At 35.6% G+C, this 22,474-nt stretch overlaps 1 protein-coding gene across 3 annotated transcripts in view; it reads left to right on the top strand.

Moving 5' to 3' along the window:
- Positions 1-22,474, top strand: part of PBX3 (PBX homeobox 3) — a gene marked incomplete at its 5' end in the record, with an annotated part of 237,796 nt that overhangs the window by 99,535 nt on the left and 115,787 nt on the right. The gene's annotated exons all lie outside the window — the stretch shown is intronic.

Below are 22,474 nucleotides of genomic sequence, written 5' to 3'. Positions count from 1 at the left end.
TTCAGATTCTTTTCCATTATAGTTTATTTTAAGATATTGAATATAGTTCCCTATGCTATACAGTTGGACCTTGTTTATCTATTTTATGTATAGTAGTTTGTATCTGCTAATCCCAAACTCCTAATTTATCTCCCCCTGACCCTTTTCCCCTTTGGTTACCATAAGTTTGTTTTCTGTGAGTCTGTTTCTGTTTTGTAAATAAGTTCATTTGTATCATTTTTTAGATTCCACATGTAAGTGATGTTATATGATACTTGTCTTTGTCTGACTTACTTTACTTAGTATAATAATCTCTAAGTCCATTCATGTCGCTGCAGATGGCATTATTTCATTCTTTTCTTAGGGCTGAGTAATATTCCATTGTATATATATGCACCACATCTTTTTTATCCATTTATCTGTTGGTGGATATTTAGGTTGCTTCCATGTCTTGGCTATTGTAAATAGTGCTGCTGTGAACATTGGGGTGCATGTATCTTTTCAAATTAAAGTTTTCTCCAGATATATGCCCAGGAGTGGGATTCTTGGATCATATGGCAACTCTAATTTTAGTTTTTTAAGGAACCCCCATACTGTTCTCCATCGTGGCTGCACCAATTTACATTCCCACCAACAGTGTAGGAGGTTTCCCTTTTCTCCACACCCTTTCCAGCATTCATTATTTGTAGACTTTTTGATGATGGCCATTTTGACCAGTGTGAGGTGATATGTCATTGTCATTTTCATTTACATTTTTCTGATAATTAACAATGTTGAGCATCTTATCATGTGCCTACAGGCTAACTGTATGTTGCCTTTCTCTCTTTTATTGTGATGTTTGTAGTTACTGATACTCAATGCTTATATCTATTAGTTTATTTGGGGTTGCAAAATAGAGATAGTCTAATTCTGTTATTCCTTTTTCATTTATTAGTTGGAATCATCTATGGGAAACTTCCCTATATCTACTATTTAATTACTCAGTGGTTTAATTTGCAGTATTATTCCAAATAAGACAAAATTGTAAACAATTGAAATATCCAGTAATAGGTGATGTGGTTAAATTATGCTGTAGTTATGTGATAGAATTCCATATAATTATTTTAAATCATGTTTTAGAAGAATACCTAATAATATGGAAATGTTCAATATATTAAATTTTTAAAGCAGTTTATAAAATAGTAGTATAACCTGTTCTTAGGTTTTTGTTCTCCAAGTTCTTTCCAATAGGGAAAAAATATTTACATTAAATAATGGTTTAAATTAAATTAAATTAATTAATGGTTACCTCTCAATAGTGGAAGTAGGATTCTTTATATATTCTTCTTTATACTTTTCTGTATTTTTCAACTTTTCCACAAAGATCATATATTCATTTTACAGAAACCTTTTTTTCTTACCATTTTTTCAGATGAAAATACTGAAAAATATTGCAAAATACTGTTTTTGCAAAATATTTCCAAAAAAAAAAGCAAAATACTGTTTAGGGACTGGATGTTTTCTAGTAGACTATCTTGTCCCATCTTTCAATCCATGAATTTAACCTGTAGAATGGTTGTAATTGCAGAGGCACAAATAGATCACTGTCCTCGAAATTAAGTGCTATCTCCTCTAATAGCTTTTTGTGATAGGTGTATTTCTTATTATCTTTGTACACCCAGATGTTTTGCACAGGGCCTGGCACAGAACAGCATCAGTAAATATGTTGAGCATGTGCTAAGGTAGGCTGACTTAGAGTCATTCTAGACCTAACATGTTAATTGTTCATGTCCAGTTCGTTGATGCTCTTTTACCCTGCATAACTTACCTTGCTTGAGATATTTCTACCTCTGCTTTAGAGAGCTAATAATCTCTAGTTTGGAATCTATGGACTTCACATAGGGTAGTATTTCAAATATACCACATTGTCTCTTGAAAAATGATCAGTCCCTCTGGATTAGCATGTCACGCCCCTAAAAATCACCTCATTGTATGATCTCTTGATTCTAGCAATCTTCTACATTTTTTTTTATCTTGTCCTAAATTATTTTAATTTTTACTTCTCCAGGGAAAAAATTATTGTATATATAGTTTATTTTGAAACTTGATCACATCTAGTTTCATGTTTGTTATTCTTTTGTCTCCCCTTGAAGACAGCAATTGTGTCTTATACTACTGATTTTTTTCCTCAGTACGTAGCACTATGTTATTCTGATGGTAGATGATCAATAAATAGTTGTCAAATTAGTTAGAACGTTGCTGTTGAATTATTGCTGATTAACATTGTTATGGTAATTTTTAGGATAAAAGAGGTGGAAGAAAATGGTCTTTTACTGTATTGTTTTCATTGAGTTGTTACCAAGTTAAAATTTAGTGTGGGGTTGGAAGTTAAAAGTTCTTTGAAATCCTAATTCATTCAAAAGTTTTTGCTGAGTGCTTAATATGTGCTAGGCATTGTTATAGATGCTAGAGATGCAGCAGTGAACAAAACAGGCAAATTCCTGCCCTTAATGGAACTTTAAATTCTTGTGGATCTAGTTATATGTAACTGGCTGCTGTATGCATTTTGTGATAATGTAAAATGATTTCTAAGGAGCCATCAGCAACATCTTAAATATGTATATCAGATTGATCTGGAGTCAACTATCCGTTCGCTTTTGTGTGGTTTTGCAATAGCTTGATTAGTGAGAAGAGAGGAAAGAAACATTTATTGAACATATACAGTGCGTAGATTTTCTATTAAGAATGTTGACATACCTTATTTCATTTAATTCTCACAGTAGTTCTAAGAGGCAGGTATTATTTCTGTTTTCATCAGTGAAAAAAACAGAGGCTCAGAGATGTTAAGCAGCTTGCCCAGGATCACATAACTAGTGAGTGGCAAACCCTCATTCAAACATAAGTCCTTTTAATTCCAAAGTGTTTCTTCTATAATCATTGCTATGGAGAATGTTCCAAAGATTCTGAGTTGTTTAGTTGAATTTTTCAGTGATGTGTTTGCAAATATGGTATGGTTTCCTCATGTGTGTTTTATTCATTATGCTGTACTTTATTGTACAGCAGCATATCCATAAGGAGTCAGAGGATAATGTGGGAGTCAGTTTGTTGGGCAAAAAGGTCATGTTCATGTTCCAAAGTGACTTGAAGTGCTATGTCACAATATTTAACATGCACACTTTAAGATGACACACATAAAGAACCAGTAGTAGATATTATTCTAGTTCATCGTTACCATGTTTCATTGATTCTAAGATGTTCATTTCATCCCCACATTTTAACATTTTTGAAATTAGGATGCCTCTAACAATTGATGTCATGTCTTTTTTTTTTTTTTTTGTGGTACGCGGGCCTCTCACTGTTGTAGCCTCTCCCGTTGCGGAGCGCAGGCTCCGGACGCGCAGGCTCAGCGGCCATGGCTCACGGGCCCAGCCGCTCCGTGGCATATGGGATCTTCCCGGACCAGGTCACGAACCCATGTCCCCTGCATCGGCAGGCGGACTCTCAACCACTGCGCCACCAGGGAAGCCCCATGTCATGGTTTAATTGGCAGAATTTTTTTTCTTTTACGATAGCACATAAATTCACGTTGAGCCTTATAAGATGGTGTCTTAGATTTGATGAAGTAAAATTATTTATATTTTGGAAACACCCTAAATATGTATATGCACTGTATTTCCAAACAGCTCCATCGACCCTATTTGAGTTGTCAGATTATTAATTTGTGTTTTTAATGGTTTAGATGTGTTAGATAAATGTTTACTCTTAAAATCGCCTTTGCAACTTAAAAATTTTTTTCTTACTCTGTAGTATAGCTATGTTTGGATGTTTTTAGAACATCTGTTAACATGCCAGCAAACTGTAGGAATAGTAGGTTATATTGGGTTGGCCAGAAAGTTCATTTTGGTTTTTCCGTAACATATTATGGTATAAGTTACATCAATAGTATATTTTGAAGAATTACACATTATATTTATTCTGTGATAATGTGTAATGGTTCCAAAGGAACAATCAGGCTTTTCAAGTCGTTGACTCACTTTGTTTTTTTAATCCTTAAATATATATTTAGATAAATCACTTACTGTGATTTTAAGATTTCAGTTTCTATTTCTTTTGATAAATTAAAACTAGAAACAGGCAACCTACTAGTAATTAATATAAAATTATAGCTTAAAATTTTACTAACAAAAATGAAGTGAAAATGCCTAGTTCTTTTGAGTTTTGTTCTGACTCCATCTATGTCCATGAGAGTCTGCCGAATTTTCTGAATGATGGGAGATTTGGCACGATTTGGAACATATGTGTCTTTGATTTTCACATGTTGTTCTAACTGATGTCAAATGGAGTTTTTGCATTGGCAGCCTGACAGTAGTCCATGACATTTGGTATCTAGGTGCACTGGAAGTTTAGACTTAAGGTTGAGCAAAATGCTGAAATTGTGGGGTTTTTTTTGACATAGTTTGCCTTTTGAAAATACTGTGATGATGATGTTGTGTATATTGCCCGTTCAGTGTTTCTTACGTAGTTTTTAAATGTCCAAACCACAGAAAACATTATTGTTTTCATGTAGTAGTGTTTAGGTCAAGTGGTATGTGATTGTATTAGAATTCATTTACATTAAAAAAGTTAGAGATTTTTAAAGATTCAATAAGATCAGTATTGTAGTGAAAAATTGTAATTTACAATGCTTCTCTTCTTGTTTTTCGCAGAAATAGAAATAAGCACATGAATTAAGTTAATAAGCCTTATAAAAACTAAATATAAAACTGTTTGAGAAAATCAACATTTTAAATCATGCTAAGTCTCTTCCTATTTTTACTCATCCTCTTGCAGAGCATTGACAAAAATATGAAATTGATTTGGTTGAAGGGTGTTAAAGAGCCGACAGCCAAATGTCACAAACAATGAATGGCTGCAGTGTTGAAAAAATCAATAGGGAGGTTAAGCTGGTCTTGTGAAAGACTTGGCAGACTGCTCTGTTCCAGGAAGATATCTGTCTTCTGGCCTTGGTTGCATGATCAAAAGGAAAACTTGATAGGTTTAATGAAGGGAGATACTGTAAAACTGACAACAGAAATATAGACACTGTGGTAAACTGTAGTGCACATCAGTGAGTGGTGCTATTAGATACATTTTTCAGCCTGAAAATATATTTATAGGTAGAGATGTCAAAGGTATTAACATTCTTTTACTTTTTCATTGATTCTCTATCAGCTAATAAATTTGCCTGAAGTAAACAAAGGTTTGCATTGGGCTGCGTGTATAATAAGATGCTAAATGTATAGGACACAGTAATTGCTGTGTTAATTAGTAAACTAATTTTCCAAATCTGTTCATTATAACATTTAAAAAATCTGAATCAAAATTACATCTTTATCATTCTTACATTGTATTTCTAAGACATTAGGAAGGATCAAGAGCCTATGTAAAAAAGACAGCCATTGACTTGTCAATGAAAATAGAAAGTCCATCACTGAAAACCAATGTAGGATTTATGATTCATTAGTCCACCCCTCAGGCCATTAGAAGATATTTTATAGAAGCATCCTCTTTTACACTTTTATTGATAAACAGTATGTTGGCCTAAAAAATACTTCACTGAGATTGTTTTGGTTAGAGCTATGTATTATTAAGTCTGACATTTTAACACATATCAAATAAGATTAAGATCATTTATACATCATGTTTCTTTGCAATTTACTGTAGTTCATTGTTTATCAGCTTTACACCAAGTAACATTTTGTGTTTGCAGTATTTTCCCCCTGAATTTTCTTGAGAACTTTTCTTATATTCTGAAATCAGTTATTTCTTGGGTGTTCACTGTGTATAAGTCATTCTGCTAGGAACCAATATCCTTAATTAAAAGCATTTGTTTATGAGTTTAGAGATTTCAAATTTTTATTTATTTATTTATTTTGAATAGGCAGCTCCATTTTATTAGCTATCATTAGATGTGGCAGTCTCTTTTGTGTAAGTCTGTGAGTGGATTTAAGAAAAAGGAATCATTAGTTTAAAATTCCCAAATGTGATATTCAGTTTAGAGAAGAAGATAACCTGTTTAAAAACAAATAAATAAAAAGAGAAGAGAAAAGCGAAAGATGTCTGGCAGATTTTCTGCAAGTGGACGCTGTAATAAAAATGCCCCCTACTTCGTTGGGATGGTATTTGGAGGGCTGCTGCCATATGTTACTTTCCTTTTTAGCTGGGATTATGCCATCATTATTGCTTATAAAAGCTGTTTACTGCCTTGGCAAAGGAATGATGCTTGGAGCAGTTTTGGAAACCACCATTCAGTTTACAAAAAAGTTCATTTAGTGCCAGAGGCTAAAATCCTAGGTCTTTGTTATCTTTTCCCATTATTAGACCCATCCATTGTCTATTTCTTTTTTCCCTTTTATAATAGAATGTTGCCTCTTACTACCTGTTTAAATTCAAGCTGTTAATGTGGGAGGTTATCTAAATTATTACATTCTCCATGTTATGACTAATCAGTACTAAAGACGGGCAGTTTGGTTTTTAGAATCATTGACTAAATTTGGAATAAGCACTGTAGTGTGCAATGGAATTCCAGTTTCTAAATACTCTGAATTTGTGCTATTTTAGTACCATTGCATATCAAGCAGAGGTTGGTTCAGTCTTTGAATAAACTATTGGCTAATGTGCAGTTTCTGGAAACATTAAAGGTGGGTGTTGTTTGGGTCAGTTTATCACATTGTTTTTATGCTGCTATGAAACATGTTAGAATTGAAAGTGAAACAAAATTCTAATTTTTTTCCAGGAACTGTTACATTCATAGTTGTTATAACTTTTTATGAGAATATTCCCTTTTTAGTTATTTCTCTGAAACTTTTCCTCTGCTTCTAAACACAGTATTTGATAGTGACTACATGATTGGATTGCACTGCCTTAGGAACTCGTAAATGCTAATAACAAACTTTTTTTTCCTGTCAATTAGCGTGTAATACCTAGTAGGCCTTTGGATAATCTAGTTTAGTATAAGGCAAAGAGATTGTTTTGTTTTTAATGTTGTCAACATTTTTATTAAGATGTGCTTATCTTTTAGTGTCTGAGTAAATTTTCCTTTTTCTCAATTTGTAATACTGCTCTGTGTATTCAGTATGTGTATAGTATGTGACTTACTGGCCCACCTAGAGGTCACACGCTTGACCTTTGCCATGTTGGCATTGTGCTTTACCGTCTTTTTCCACACTCCAGTATTTAAATTACACTCATGACTTGAATTTAGAATTTTTTGAAGTGTAAAAATTAACTGTTACAAATAATGTTGATAAATTAGAGTCTTACTGGTTTATCTCAAAATGTAGCCCATAGTTCTAAACTTATACTTTTCCCCAATATACTTTTACTCTAATGTTTTGTTTTTGTAGGAACTGTCACCAAGAGGACATGGTCCAAAATAATATAAAACCCACATTTTTAGTGCAGTCATTTTTACAAAAACAAGGTCAGCTGTCTGCTAGAAAACTATACTTATTTAGAATATACTGAAATATACCCAGCCATGGATGACACAAAGGACCCCTGATAATTCAGACTTTCGGATGACTTTAGGTGGGAAAAGAAAGGACAAGCCATCTTCAAATTTGTTCAAGTATAATGTTTAATTTCAATGTCAAATTGAAGTTGAAAAATTATAATCAACTGGATAAGAGGACTAAGTATCCCCATTAAAAGTTGAGATTATTTGAGTTATGTGTACCATTTTTTAGAAATGATATTTTTATGGTTATAAGTGAGTGATTATTACTCATCGGCTTCTTGAATTACCTATAAATTATCACAATTAAAAAACAAGTATTAAAATAATAGCCAAATAAAAAGATGTTTAGATCCTTTTTTAGAGAGTAGATACTTTAAATGCTCAATAATGGTTAATAAAAGGACGTTAACATGAAAAACTGTGCATTTATTTAAACAAGGAACATTAATTGGCTCCTATACACACACATGGCATTATGATAGAAATCCCTGGAGAGCACCAAGATTTGTATCAAGATAGATCTGCCATTTGAATCATGAATTTATTTTTAATGTTCAAAATGATTCAAAATAAATCATGAATTTATTTTGAAATCAAAAAATTTCAGCTACTATCACTCCCTACTTCCCAAATAATTCTTTCATTTTAAAATAACTATAAATGGATAATCTTTAAAAATTGTGAAACACTATATTGTACACCTATAACTTATATAATACTGTACATCAACTATACTTCAATAAAAATTTTTAAGAAAATTATCTTTCAAATTGTATTTGCAAAATTGTTGCTGAGAAGGCCACTAATTTTAGAAATTAACATTTCTCATCCCTAGTGATCTAACTACCTTTATAATTTTCAGTGAATGAATGTGTTTGATACATCTTGTTTAAATAGCTTTAATTCAGTTGTCTCAAATTTTCCAAAGAGACTAAAATATAATTGCCTTCTTCTATTTACATAGTCATGTTCATTTGTACTTATAAGCATTGGAATCACTGTCATTTAGGACAATTGACAGGTAGCTTGAATCTAAAGAGCTTGTGTTTTGGTGTCATGTTGCCTTGGGTTTCAAACTCCTAGTTTTGCTATTTATTAGAGTTATGACTTTGGACTAGTTACTGAACTTTTCTGAGACTTGATTTTCTCATTATAAAAAATGTAGTAATATGTTTGTCAGGGTGTTATGAAAAGCCTGTGAAAAAGCTGGTACTCGGTAAATGGTAGATATTTTTATTATCTTGAGCTAGACTGTATCAGACATGGGGTGACCAAGTCAAATTAAGTGAGTTTAGTTTTATCTTTCTGGCTTATCTGCATGGAGCTCTCTGGACATGAATAACTTTTATTGGGTGAATAACTTATAGCTGTTCTATATGATTTGTAAGATCAAGAAAAGTTTAGATGTCATCAGCGAGCCTCCAACAAAACCAGGCAGAATGGAAGCTGCCCTTTAGTTTTATTTTTAGTTGAGAATCAGTCCAAGAAGGCAAAACTTTAATATATCTGATTTCATATTGAGCCTGTGATATTTTCATTAACACATTTTTACAGACCAAGTTTTTCAGTTTCTTTATGCCAATAACTTAAACTTTATAAATCTAATAACTTATATTTATAAAATTTATAAGGTATTTTAATATATTCATAGAAACTATTTCTAATATAAATGTATTAATGCTTCCTGTTTTTGCTTTATTAGTGTTATTCAAATTGATCTTGATTTACTTTCATTTTCAAGGCAGTTTTTTCCTTTTTAAAAAAAATTCCTTCAAATGATAATTATCCTTTCATCAAATTATATATGTATCATCTTTTTTTTTTTTTTTTTTTTTTTTTTTTTTTTTTTGTGGTACGCGGGCCTCTCACTGTTGTGGCCTCTCCCGTTGCGGAGCACAGGCTCCGGATGCGCAGGCTCAGCAGCCATGGCTCACGGGCCCAGCCGCTCCGCGGCATATGGGATCCTCCCAGACCGGGGCACGAACCCGTATCCCCTGCATCGGCAGGCGGACTCTCAACCACTGCGCCACCAGGGAGGCCCTATATATGTATCATCTTGATAGTCAAAACTATGCTTTTACTAGGCTACAATGTTACTTTTGGTTAACTGTGTGTGTCTTTTGTTTGTTTTTTGTATGTTTTTGCTTTTTTTTTTTTTTTTTTTTTTTTTTTTTTTTTTTTTTTTTTTTTTTTTGCGGTAGGCGGGCCTCTCACTGTTGTGGCCTCTCCCCTTGCGGAGCACAGGCTCCGGACGCGCAGGCTCAGCGGCCATGGCTCACGGGCCCAGCCGCTCTGCGGCATGTGGGATCCTCCCAGACCGGGGCACGAACCCGTGTCCCCTGCATCGGCAGGCGGACTCTCAACCACTGCGCCACCAGGGAAGCCCCTGTTTTTGCTTTTATTGTCATTCTGTGGGGGAGAATGTGACTTTTTTCCTGTTTAGATAGATGCATCTAGAACCAAATGAGGGCAGTAAAGTCTAATAGAAAGCTTTACAAATGAAAGTTTTGTTTCTGTTTGTGCAATACCTTGTTCCCCTTTCATGTATCCTGGGAAATCATACTGATCAATAGTTCCCATTTCAGTACAACTGCAGCAAGCATTACAAGTGTATGAAATTTACAACATTGTCTGCTGTAAATTTTAATTGGAAAAATCTTACAGCTTTGCTCTCTATCTTCAGAGGTTTAAATCTATATGATTTTTTTAAGTAAAAAAAATTTATAACATAATATCATGTCATACAGTTTTTATGGGCGTGCAATAGAAATAGGATCAAAACTATAGCTTTATTGGAAAAAAATAACTCTAAAAATGTATTTTAACGCTTAGTGCATTCAACATTTTTGCTATAGAAACAATTGACTTGGTAAAGTAATTTAGTGAATGTTGTAAATAATTATGAACAATATCAGGCAAGGAATATTATTAACAAATAAATATATTAATAAAAGATATATTCTGTGGTTTCTCTGTCTCCCATGTGGGGCCTCTTTCTGAATCATTGTGCAACACTATATAGAGCTAGTGTTCTGATTTAGAAGAGTATGAGAGAAATGTCGCTTTCTGCACAGCTTTATTTCTGTCACAGGTCAGGCTTAGAATGCTGTGTGATACATTTATTGACTCTAATCTGGGCATAAACACAAGTCCTCAAGCACCAGCCCAATTAATAATTTGCATAATTAACACACATATTAAATAGGGACTGGCCTTGCATCTGTATTTGCAGTGATCGGGGTAATGAGGGCTAACGGAGCGGTGCCTCGGGCCTGTGTTAGCAGACGTGTGGCAGTAGTAATTTTTGCTTGGATTGACAACTGCTAGACAAGTGGTCCCAGCATAAAGCTAAACCCCGTTTGGCAGTATTAATCGTTGACAAACTGCTCTTAAAGCTGTAACATTGTTTCTGTCAGTTGTTTGGTTTGATGTCACTGTTAGACATAATAAATCAATAGTGTCAGAATTTGGTAATGTTTATAGCTAGCAAGGTTTATTATTTCATATGACTGTCATGTACAAATAGTGGTTATCATGGCTGCCTCTAAATTATCAAAGACAGAATATGGCTTTGAATATACTTCTGTAATTCTTGTTCCAATGAATTCTTTGCCATCTGGAAATGCTTTTGGTTGGTATGCCTGCCCAATTTCAGTAATATTCATTTTTTCATGCAGTATGTTCCATGATTTTTTGAAAGAGTACACAGTTTAATTTATTGCACATTGACTATAGCTTTAAGTTAGGAAGATATACCTAGCTTCCTCAGCTTCACCTTCATTCCAGACTTGATAATATTTAGCATGTGTGACAGACTACAAAGGTACTGAGATTCCTCAGAGTAGGATTTTAATTTCAGAGCATTTTAAGTACACGTAGGAAGGAAATATTATAGGCGGTTATTACTTATAAAGAGAATAAGTTCTTCAGAGATACAAGTTAAAATTACTTGTTTTTCCATTCTTTCCCTCTTATCATTTCTCCAAAAGTTTTAACATTTATGTTACACTTTCTCACACCTGATCCTCATTACCAAATGTTTTAAGAATTTCTTCATTTAGGTTTCAAAAATGTTTCTTTAAAAATTACCTCAACATGTGATATGATCTTTATTGTCATTCTATTAAAAGCAGTCCTATTTATAGTACTCTTGGTGGAACAGAATTTACATGTGAAACTACTGGCTATAGGTAAACATGTTTATTATGTAGCTATAACATGCTTATGATAAACCATAAGGCTTAAATAATGGCTATTTTTAGTGAGTTAGAATGAATGTATCTCTGCATAGCATTTTGATGTTTCAACTAAAAATGTAAATACATTATGAGCAAATTAAAGGATTTTACGATTTTCCAAAATGTTTTCTTTGGCAAACTAATAGGCAATTCTTAATTATGAGCATAAGAGGTAAATTAGTTCAAAAAAGGTGGAGTCATTTGGAGTGGAGCTGACCTTAGTTTGTCATAGCAATATTCTCACTTGAAAAGGGGGGCATGCATAAATTCCTTCAGGAAATTATTAGATTCCATGGGCAAAGAAATATTAAGTTATGAGCATTTATATAATACTAAGCATTCGATTAAAAAGCGTGGTCTGCACATTGTAATGCTCATCCATGGTATCATTTTAAGCTACAATTTCAAAGCTTATTTCCCATCTATTATATGCCTATGCACGTGTATATCATATATATAAGTTAGCATAATGGTACAAGGGAACTGTGTCTGAACAATAACAAGGGGTTTTTAGGATATGAGAGCAATATGACTTTTTTTTTTTTTAATTAGTACTTTTTTTTTTTTTCCAAAATCAGTACTTCTAAGTGAATGGAGTTCCAGTCCGAACTGTTATTTCTAGAAGGTAAATGCATATTCTACTTTGGGGAACCCTACTTTTGAAAGACTTTGGCCATCTTTTAAATATCTTTAATGGTGGCAAATAGAAGATGAATAACTAGAGATGATAGTAAGTCAAATGAGGTTGTGTGACCACCCTTTCTGCCCATGGAGAAGTCTAAGGCTTGTGTGTGTTTTCAGGCAGAGGTCAAGTAGCCCATAGAGGGTGATAGAGAGTAGTAGAGAGAGAAATGACAGTTGGAGGTAGGCCAAGGTTACAGAGGTGGGAAGATAAGATAGAGTGGTTAGATGTTTTTTCATCTTTCAGCTCTCGGCTTAAATGTCATCTCTTTGGAGAGAAACTTTCTTAACCACTCTTGCCAAAGCAGATCTTCCATATTATTCTCTAGGACTCCTCCCTTCATAGGACATGACAATTTGTAATTTTTTTGTTTGGGGGGGACTCCATGGCCCATGAAGATAGGGACCATGTCTCTTTGCTTTGCCATTTTTTTCTTCAGAAGGAAGGTAATGAAGTATATGTCTATTGCAAGACTTCAGACAGGTGGAATTGGGAATTTGAGGGACTTAATATTTCCTTAACGTGAGCTTTGAACTTAGGTTTGGTACTTTACATACTCTTATCTTCTTAGAATAATCTTATCAGGTAGTTATGAAAACTTCCATTTTATAGATGAGAAAACGGAAGCTCGGAGAAGTGAAGTGACTTGCGAGAGGTCACAAAGCTAGTAAGTGGCTGAGCTGAGATTTGAATCGTATTTTTGTATAATAATTTCAAAACCTAGAGGAGGGGGCTTCCCTGGTGGCGCAGTGGTTGAGAGTCCGCCTGCCGATGCAGGGGAAACGGGTTCGTGCCCCGGTCTGGGAAGATCCCACATGCCGCGGAGCGGCTGGGCCCGTGAGCCATGGCCGCTGGGCCTGTGCGTCCGGAGCCTGTGCTCCGCAACGGGAGAGGCCACAACAGTGAGAGGCCCACATACCACAAAAAAAAAAAAAAAAAAAAAAAAAAACCTAGAGGATTCCACATTACTCAGGATCTGTGGAACGTATTATTGTGGTCAGTGTAAAAGGCACCCAACATATTTGAAATGGAATTACTAAACAGAATTGGGTACTCAGTTACAATTATGTAGCATGCATTTGTAGCAGACCCAGTCTTCAAAGTTCTGCTATTTTCTCTAGCAGTGTTCCCTAGGATAAGCATAGGGACAATGAAAATGTATGTTACATATATGTTACTAGCTACGTGTAGCATTCTTGAGGAAATTGAAAAGATAGTCACTCAGTTTTCTGCCTGGGGCTTAATTCTTTTATGAAACCCCACCTGGAAAGGCTAAGTTAGGTTATACCACTGTAACAAGCAACCTCCAAATCTTGACTAGTTAGGAAACAATACCCAGTCTTCACTGTGTGTCTCTTTTACTACTCACAGAATACTTCACTTTTGACACTTCTGTTCACCAAATATGTGAGTTTTTTTCCCCACCAAGCAATTCTCTGCAATGCCCACTGGGTGTCCTATAATTGTATTCATTTCTGACGCTATCTACCTAGAGGTAGCATCAGACCCCACAGGTTAAGGGCTCAGTCTCTTAAGATTGCCCCACTCCACTTCAGATGCCAACTGCAAGTTCAGGTTGTTTCCTGTGCTTCTAACCTATTACCTATAAATAAGAGGTCCCTTGACCCCCCTCTCACGTTCGATTTATTTGCTAGAGAAGCTAACAGAACTCAGGAAAAGAGTTACTTACGTTTACCAGTTTATTATATGATATGATAAAGGATACTGATGAACAGTCAGATAAAGAGATATATAGGGTGAGGTCTGGGAGGTTCCCTAACTCAGGAGCATGTCTCTGTGGAGTTGGGGTGTATCACCCTCCCAGTATGTGGAGGTGTTCACCAACCTGGAAGCTCTGAAACCCCATACTTCTGAGATTTTTATGAAGGCCTCATCACTGCAGGATCAATCACTAACTTCATTTCCATCCCCTCTCCCCTTTCTGAAGAGGTTGTGGGGGCAGCGTTGAAAATTCCAAGTTTCTAATTATGGCTTTATCTTTCTGATGACCAGCATCCATCCAGGAGCATCCATCTACCCAGAGTCACCTCATTAGAACAAAAGATGCTTCTCGTGCTCCTGTCACTTAGAAAATTACAAGGCTTTTTGTTTTGTTTTTAACATCTTTATTGGAGTATAATTGCTTTACAGTGGTGTGTTAGTTTCTGCTGTATAACAAAGTGAATCAGCTATATGTATACATACATCCCCATATCTCCTCCCTCTTGCGACTCCCTCCCTCCCACCCTCCCTATCCCACCCCTCTAGGTGGTCACAAAGCACTGAGCTGATCTCCCTGTGCTATGCAGCTGCTTCCCACTAGCTGTCTGTTTTACGTTTGATAGTGTATATATGTCCATGCCACTCTCTCACTTTGTCCCAGCTTACCCTTCCCCATCCCCGGGTCCTCAAGTCCATTCTCTACATCAGCGTCTTTGTTCCTGTCCTGCCCCTACGTTCTTCAGAACCTTTTTTTTTTTTTTAGATTCCATATATATGTGTTAGCATATGGTATTTGTTTTTCTCTTTCTGACTTACTTCACTCTGTATGACAGTCTCTAGGTCCATCCACCTCACTACAAATAACTCAATTATGTTTCTTTTTATGGTTGAGTAATATTCCATTGTATATATGTGCCACATCTTCTTTATCCATTCATCTGTCAATGGACACTTAGGTTGTTGCTTCCATGTCCTGGCTATTGTAAATAGAGCTGCAATGAACATTGTGGTACATGACTCTTGTTGAATTATGGTTTTCTCAGGGTATATGCCCAGTAGTGGGATTGCTGGGTCATATGGTAGTTCTATTTTTAGTTTTTTAAGGAACCCTTATACTGTTCTCCATAGTGGCTGTATCAATTTACATTCCCACCAACAGTGCAAGAGGGTTCCCTTTTCTCCACACCCTCTCCAGCATTTATTGTTTGTAGATTTTTTGATGATGGCCATTCCGACTGGTGTGAGATGATACCTCATTGTAGCTTTGATTTGCCTTTCTCTAATGATTAGTGATGTTGAGCATCCTTTCATGTGTTTGTTGGCAATCTGTATATCTTCTTTGGAGAAATGTCTATTTAGGTCTTCTGCCCATTTTTGGATTGGGTTGTTTGTTTTCTTGATATTGAGCTGCATGAGCTGCTTGTAAATTTTGGAGATTAATCCTTTGTCAGTTGCTTCATTTGCAAATATTTTCTCCCATTCTGAGGGTTGTCTTTTCATCTTGTTTATGGTTTCCTTTGCTTTGCAAAAGCTTTGAAGTTTCATTAGGTCCCATTTGTTTATTTTTGGTTTTATTTCCATTTCTCTAGGAGGTGGATCAAAAAGGATCTTGCTGTGATTTATGTCATAGAGTGTTTTGCCTATGTTTTCCTCTAAGGGTTTTATAGTGTCTGGCCTTACATTTAGGTCTTTAATCCATTTTGAGTTTATTTTTGTGTATGGTGTTAGGGAGTGTTCTAATTTCATTCTTTTACAGGTAGCTGTCCAGTTTTCCCAGCACCACTTATTGAAGAGGCTGTCTTTTCTCCATTGTATATTCTTGCCTCTTTTATCAAAGATAAGATGACCATATGTGCGTGGGTTTATCTCTGGGCTTTCTCTCCTGTTCCGTTGATCTATATTTCTCTTTTTGTGCCAGTACCATACTGTCTTGATTACTGTAGCTGTGTAGTATAGTCTAAAATCTGGGAGCCTGATTCCTCCAGCTCCATGTTTCTTTCTCAAGATTGCTTTAGCTATGTGGGGTCTTTTGTGTTTCCATACAAATTGTGAAATTTTTTGGTCTCGTTCTGTGAAGAATGCCATTGATAGTTTAATAAGGATTGCATTGAATCTGTAGATTGCTTTGGGTAGTATAGTCATTTTCACAATATTGATTCTTCCAATCCAAGAACATGGTATGTCTCTCCATCTGTTTGTGTCATCTTTAATTTCTTTCATCAGTGTCATAGTTTTCTGTATACAGGTCTTTTGTCTCCTTAGGTAGGTTTATTCCTACATATTTTATTCTTTTTGTTGCAATGGTAAATGAGAGTGTTGCCTTAATTTCTCTTTCAGATTTTTCATCATTAGTGTGTAGGAATGCCAGAGATTTCTGTGCATTAATTTTGTATCCTGCTACTTTACCAAATTCATTGATTAGCTCTAGTAGTTTTCTGGTACCATCTTTAGGATTCTCTGTGTATAGGCTCATGTCATCTGCAAACAGTGACAGCTTTACTTCCTCTTTTCTGATTTGGTTTCCTTTTATTTCCTTTTCTTCTCTGATTGCTGTGGCTAAAAATTCCAAAACTATGTTGAATAATAGTGGTGAGAGTGGACAGCCTTGTCTTGTTCCTGATCTTAGAGGAAATGGTTTCAGTTTTTCACCATTGAGAATGATGTTGGCTGTGGGTTTGTCATATATGGTCTTTATTATGTTGAGGTAAGTTCTACAAGAGCTTTGTGCCAGGAATTGGGGACAGATACCAATATATATATATTTCTTATTATTTCACAGGGGCTCTGCTCATTGTAGTCACATAGGAGCCCAGGCTAACAGTGCAGCCATCATCTCTCAAACATTGCCAGTTGTTCTCCCCACAGTAAGACAACCTCGGGATATTGTCTTACCAGCAATTGAAGGCTATGGCTCAGAAGTAACAAACGTTTGTAATTCTTGCTCATGAGTCTTTGGCCATAGTCACATAGCCAACTGCAAGGGGCCAGATAGTGCAGTCTTGGCATGTGCCTGGAGGGAGAGGAGAGCTGGATTATCAGTGAACAGTACTAATGACAATCACAGTTAGTACAGTAGGAACTAAAGAACTCTAGGTAGCCAGTGAGACTATTGCTACTGTTATTGAATTTGGATAGTTTGAAAGTCCAGTGGCCAATCAAATATGTGTCAGTGCACTAGGCAAATTAGGAAGGGCGGTTTCAGTAAATAAAAATGATTGTTAAAATTGTCTAGGGACACATTTAGAGATGCTCAACATCATTAGCCATCATGATGGCTCTCTTAAACAATTTCCTCTGTTCTCTTAATACTTAACTTTGCCCAGGTGTTTCTTTTCTTCTCCCTTTCTACTAATCACACTTACTGAAAAAAAAATTTTTTTTCTAATTGTATAATACCCCAGTAAGAACTTTTTAGTTCCAAAGTAGGTATTGTCGTTTGAGCTTGAGAAGTCCCTATCTCCTTAAAGAAGCATGTAACAATGGGGAGCATGGCTTATAAAGCAGTGGAGAGTGTTCCAAAAAATGTGTTTTATGGAACAAATGTTCAGAAAGATAACAGGAAAAGAATAATTATCCATGGTCAAAGGTAGTTTGAGGGCTTCCCTGGTGGCCCAGTGGTTGAGAGTCTGCCTGACGATGCAGGGGACACGGGTTCGTGCCCCAGTCCGGGAAAATCACACATGTCGAGGAGTGGCTAGGCCCGTGAGCCATGGCCGCTGAGCCTGCGCACCCGGAGCCTGTGCTCCGCAACGGGAGAGGCCACAACAGTGAGAGGCCCGCGTACCGCGAAAAAAAAAAAAAAAAAAAAAAAAAAGGTAGTTTGAGAAATGCTAAACTAAGCAAAGTTTAACAGAACTTCTCAGAGCCTTTAAGATGCTGATACACTTTGGGATTCCCCATGAGAGTAATATAATAGACAGCATTTCTTAAACTTATGTGACTTTGCCTTTTTTTTTTTTTTTAAACTAGATTAGCATCTTGAGGAACCAGGGTCAGGAGAACACACTCGTTTTGAGAAGTGTTTTGGGAGTCATTTATCAGAGCATAGTGTCTGGCTGTCTCATGTCTTCTAGATTATAGAGGACACAGCTAGGAGAGACATGAGGCATCATGTTTAGAAATGGGTAAACTGAGTCTCAGAGATATTAAATGACTTGCCTGTGCTCATTTAGCTAGTTTTTTCTTTCATTTTTGCCAGTTGCATGCACATGACAATGATACTAACACTTGTTGTACTAGTAATGTTATGAATACTTATGTATTCATCTATACAAGCTGGCTAACTTGTGGCCATGCCAGGATTTGAACACAGACCTTCTGGCTCTGGAGCCTCTTCATGGTAGAGAAATCCTTAGGGCTAGCTGATTTCATCATTGTGAGGAAAAGTGATTTTCTATAAGGCCAGATGGCTCAAGGAAACTTACCAACTTCAGTTTCTTTTATAAGAAGAGGTCTTATTTCCTGGAGAGTGAGTCAGGAGCAGTTACTGATTTGAATACGCTCTTACATTAGGCCTAAACCAAGTATCTTTGTGAAAAGAAATTCAATAATCCAAGAGAAAATAATTGTGTTTCTTAGGGAATTTCTCCAATATCTTTATAACTATATTTGTTCTAAATTATAGATTGTAGCCCTATCTGCAATGCTTCATTAGATAGATGAAAACATAAGCTTCTTTCCATAATAATTCTTGTTTAGTGTGATTTATAAAATTATTATTACTATGTTTAAATGGTAGTCTGGATGTTTCTGGTTTCTCTAAATGAGCATGGACTCCATTCCTATAGCCCTTAAGGGACCTTCAGTAATAAGGAAGAACTGATCTGATCTGATTTTTTTTTTTCCAGCATAACATTTCCCTTTTTATTTTATTTTATTATTATTATTATTTTTTTTTTTAATTTATTTTTTTTTTTTGCTGTACGCGGGCCCCTCACTGCTGTGGCCTCTCCCGTTGCGGAGCACAGGCTCCAGACGAGCAGGCTCAGCGGCCATGGCTCACGGGCCCAGCCGCTCCGCAGCATGTGGGATCTTCCCGGACCGGGGCACGAACCCACGTCCCCTGCATCGGCAGGCGGACTCTCAACCACTGCGCCACCAGGGAAGCCCAACATTTCCCTTTTTAAAAGATCCCAAAGCACCTTATAAATGGGAGATGGTCTCACCTGTCGAGCACTAAATGTATTGACAGATATACTGTAAAATGGCTAAGGATTAGAAGAGATAAAGGTTATCTAGTTTTACCTATCGAAGAATGTGTGAAATTGTCATTAGATGGTAGTTTATTTCCATAAGTGGTTGACGGGAGAAGACCTCTGTGAATCGTATAATTAAGTTAGGCTTAGGGAATGTGTCAAAAGTGTGTTGTATGTTTGCTTACCTGGCAACTTGCTTGCCTGCTCGTCCCTGTTTTTTCCAAAAAGAAAAGAGCTTTATTTTTTTTTCTGATTATAAATTAGTTTTTGCTTATTGTTAAGATATTCATACAACACTGAAAAGTATAAAGAAAAAAGCAACAATCACCTAAATTCCTGCTATTCAGAGGTAGCCAGTCTTCCAGATAGTGCTAAACAGTTACATTTATATACTGTTTTTAAAAAATGAGTTCAATATGCTATTGTATAGCTGGCATCTTCTACTGAATAATATATTGTGGACATCTTTTCATGTAAGCCAATGTAGCTCTACATCATCTTATTTATTTGGCTGCATAATGTTACCTGTTGCCCTCTCCACCAGTTTTATCATGTACTGTACATTTGCTTTAATCACAAATATCTCTTTAGTTATTTTATACCTTTGGGGGGGGCTTAGTTTAAAATATGGCATTATCCTCAACTGGAAGTTAAATTCATTCATTCAGTAATTATTTTATTGGATGCTTACTATGTCTTAATCACTGTTGAGGAACTTAGCTTAGATCTGCTGCCTTGTGGAGTTTATAGTCTAGTGGAATTAGAAGTAACATTATAGAATAGGTTAAAATAGGTGAACAAAAACTTCTCTCTGCCTGGTTGCAAGAGGGAGACCAAAGAAGAAATCATCATGGATATTTTACTAGAGAATGAGTTAAGGGCCAAAGGCCACTGTGTCTAAGGAGATTTACAGATATATCATTTTTAGCTTCCCTATTTCATTTCTAGTTAACAGAGTCATGCTTTTTATTCTAAAATGCAGATGTTATTTGCAACTTTGCTTTAATGTAGCACAATATTTCTACTTTACTTAAGAATTATAAAAATCTCAGAAATGTCAACTACTACTTTTCTTGAAAATGTCAGTATTCTTGCTTGACAGTATACAAAGCTATACTTTGGTGATCTTCATATTGTACCTAAATACTTAATTTGTTGACTTTAAGATTAGGCCACTGAATCTTTTGTCTTACTTGCTTTTTCCCCATAATAATTCATCCATGAAGAGGTGAACTGATTTTTATGGTTATATTTGGTAAACACAAGATATACCACCTACATGTAATTACAAATCAGATATAGTGGCAAATCTAGGATCCTGTGACATCCATTATTGAGATCTCATAATTTTCCTCAGTGAGCATTTCACAGAAGTACCACTGTGAAAGAATTTGAAAGCAATCTCAAAAGTGTAGTTTAGCAATCATGCAAATGATGAGTTGTCATCTTAGATTAATGTCTCTAGGACCTTTCACCCCAAGAGGTGTCCTTGGTCCTACCTGAAGTAGTTTTGTTTTGTTTTGTTTTTTCACCGGTTATTTGAATAAACAAGTCAAAGACATGGGTAATATGTTTTCAGCATATATGTTGCTGGAGGAAATAGATGTTCAATACTAAAACTAAGACTCTAAAGGCAAAACAAAATTTAATAGGTTATAATATTGGGCCCAAATCAGCTATAATAATGATAATGATTGCTAATATTTTATGTATGCTTCCTGTGTCCCTACACTGTGCCAGGCACTTTGTATGAATTTCCTTATTTAATTTTCATAAGAACTCTATGAGGTGTAGGTACTGTTATTATACCCATTTTACAGAGAAAACTAAAACTAGAGATGTTACATTGATTTGATTAAATTTCAAATCTAAGGTCATGCATTTACATTTAAAAAATAGATAGTGTTCAATTTCTGACCATGTGGTAGATTGAATGTGCAGAGAAACTTCATCTGGTATGGAATACTTAAAATGTTGGCTAGAAATTACTTCACTTACAAAGCATAACTGAACTGGTAGTACAGTAAGGAAATAGTGGCTAGAAAGAAGGACAAGGAGAATGATTCCATAGCTGCAAGAGCTGGTATGTGTTGGGGGTGCTAGGTGTCTGCCAATCTTGGTGACCTAGAGTGTAGGTTTTAAAGGGTCCTGTGCAGCTTAAGAGACAAAATTAGAGATCTTCCTATAAAGCCAGAACCCTTAAAAGGAGTGAACTTGCCCTTGGCCTTAGATAGGAGGGGCCTGAGAATTCCTAACCGTAACCTACATTCATTTGTTTTGGGGATGGAATTCACATTGCCTGAAGGTCTCAAAAAAGTTCAAGCTGAAGATTTAGTTTGAAGTGAGTTACTACTGCTCCTAGGCATCTATAAAATTTATATCTTTTCTGGAAGAAAGCACTTCACATATAGGTGTCACAGAATTCACACAGATGAGTTCTGGGGGGACATGGGCTCACAATCTGAAAGGAAAAAAGAAAAAAGAGGTACCTGAGTAAAAAAGCCACCATGATTATGAGTTAACAGAAGCATGAAAATGCAGAATCAGGCTCATAAAGATTGAAAATATTAGTATGATCAGATACAGCAAATAAAATAGCTGTGTTTAAGGAAGTTAAATATTGAAAGAAAACAAGACACCATTAAAATTAACACAACGTGAAAAACAAAGAAAATTCTTAGATTAGACATGGCTTAAGGAGGGAATTAGTGAAATAAAAGATAGATATGAAGAAATTACCCAGAATGCAGCACAAAAAAGGAATAAAAAATATGAAACGGGTTAAGCGGATAGAGTAAGAGAGCCCCGTAAACATTCAATCCATAGTTCCAGCAGTAAAGAATAGAAAGGTTGGAGAAGAAGCAATATTCAAAAAGATATTTAGCTAACAGAGTGTCAGAATTGACGAAATATGGATGTTCAGATTCAGGTAGCCCAGTGAATTCTAAGTGGGGTAAATGGAAAGAAATCCTCACTGACATGTACCACAATAAAACAGAACCCCGAAGATTACAAAAAAAATCTTGAAATCAGTCAGAGAAAAAAGGAACAATGAGAAAACACAGCTAACTTCTTAACAGAAGCAACTGAAGCCAGAACACAATGAAATAACTTCAAAGTGCTGAGAGAAAATAGCTAGAATTGTCTACCCATTGAAAATATCTCGAGCTTGGGCAAAATA

The sequence above is a fragment of the Hyperoodon ampullatus genome (genome assembly GCF_949752795.1).
Source record: "Hyperoodon ampullatus genome assembly, chromosome: 6".
NCBI classification, from domain to species: Eukaryota; Metazoa; Chordata; class Mammalia; order Artiodactyla; family Ziphiidae; genus Hyperoodon; species Hyperoodon ampullatus.
This window is presented reverse-complemented; position numbering and strand designations above follow the sequence as displayed.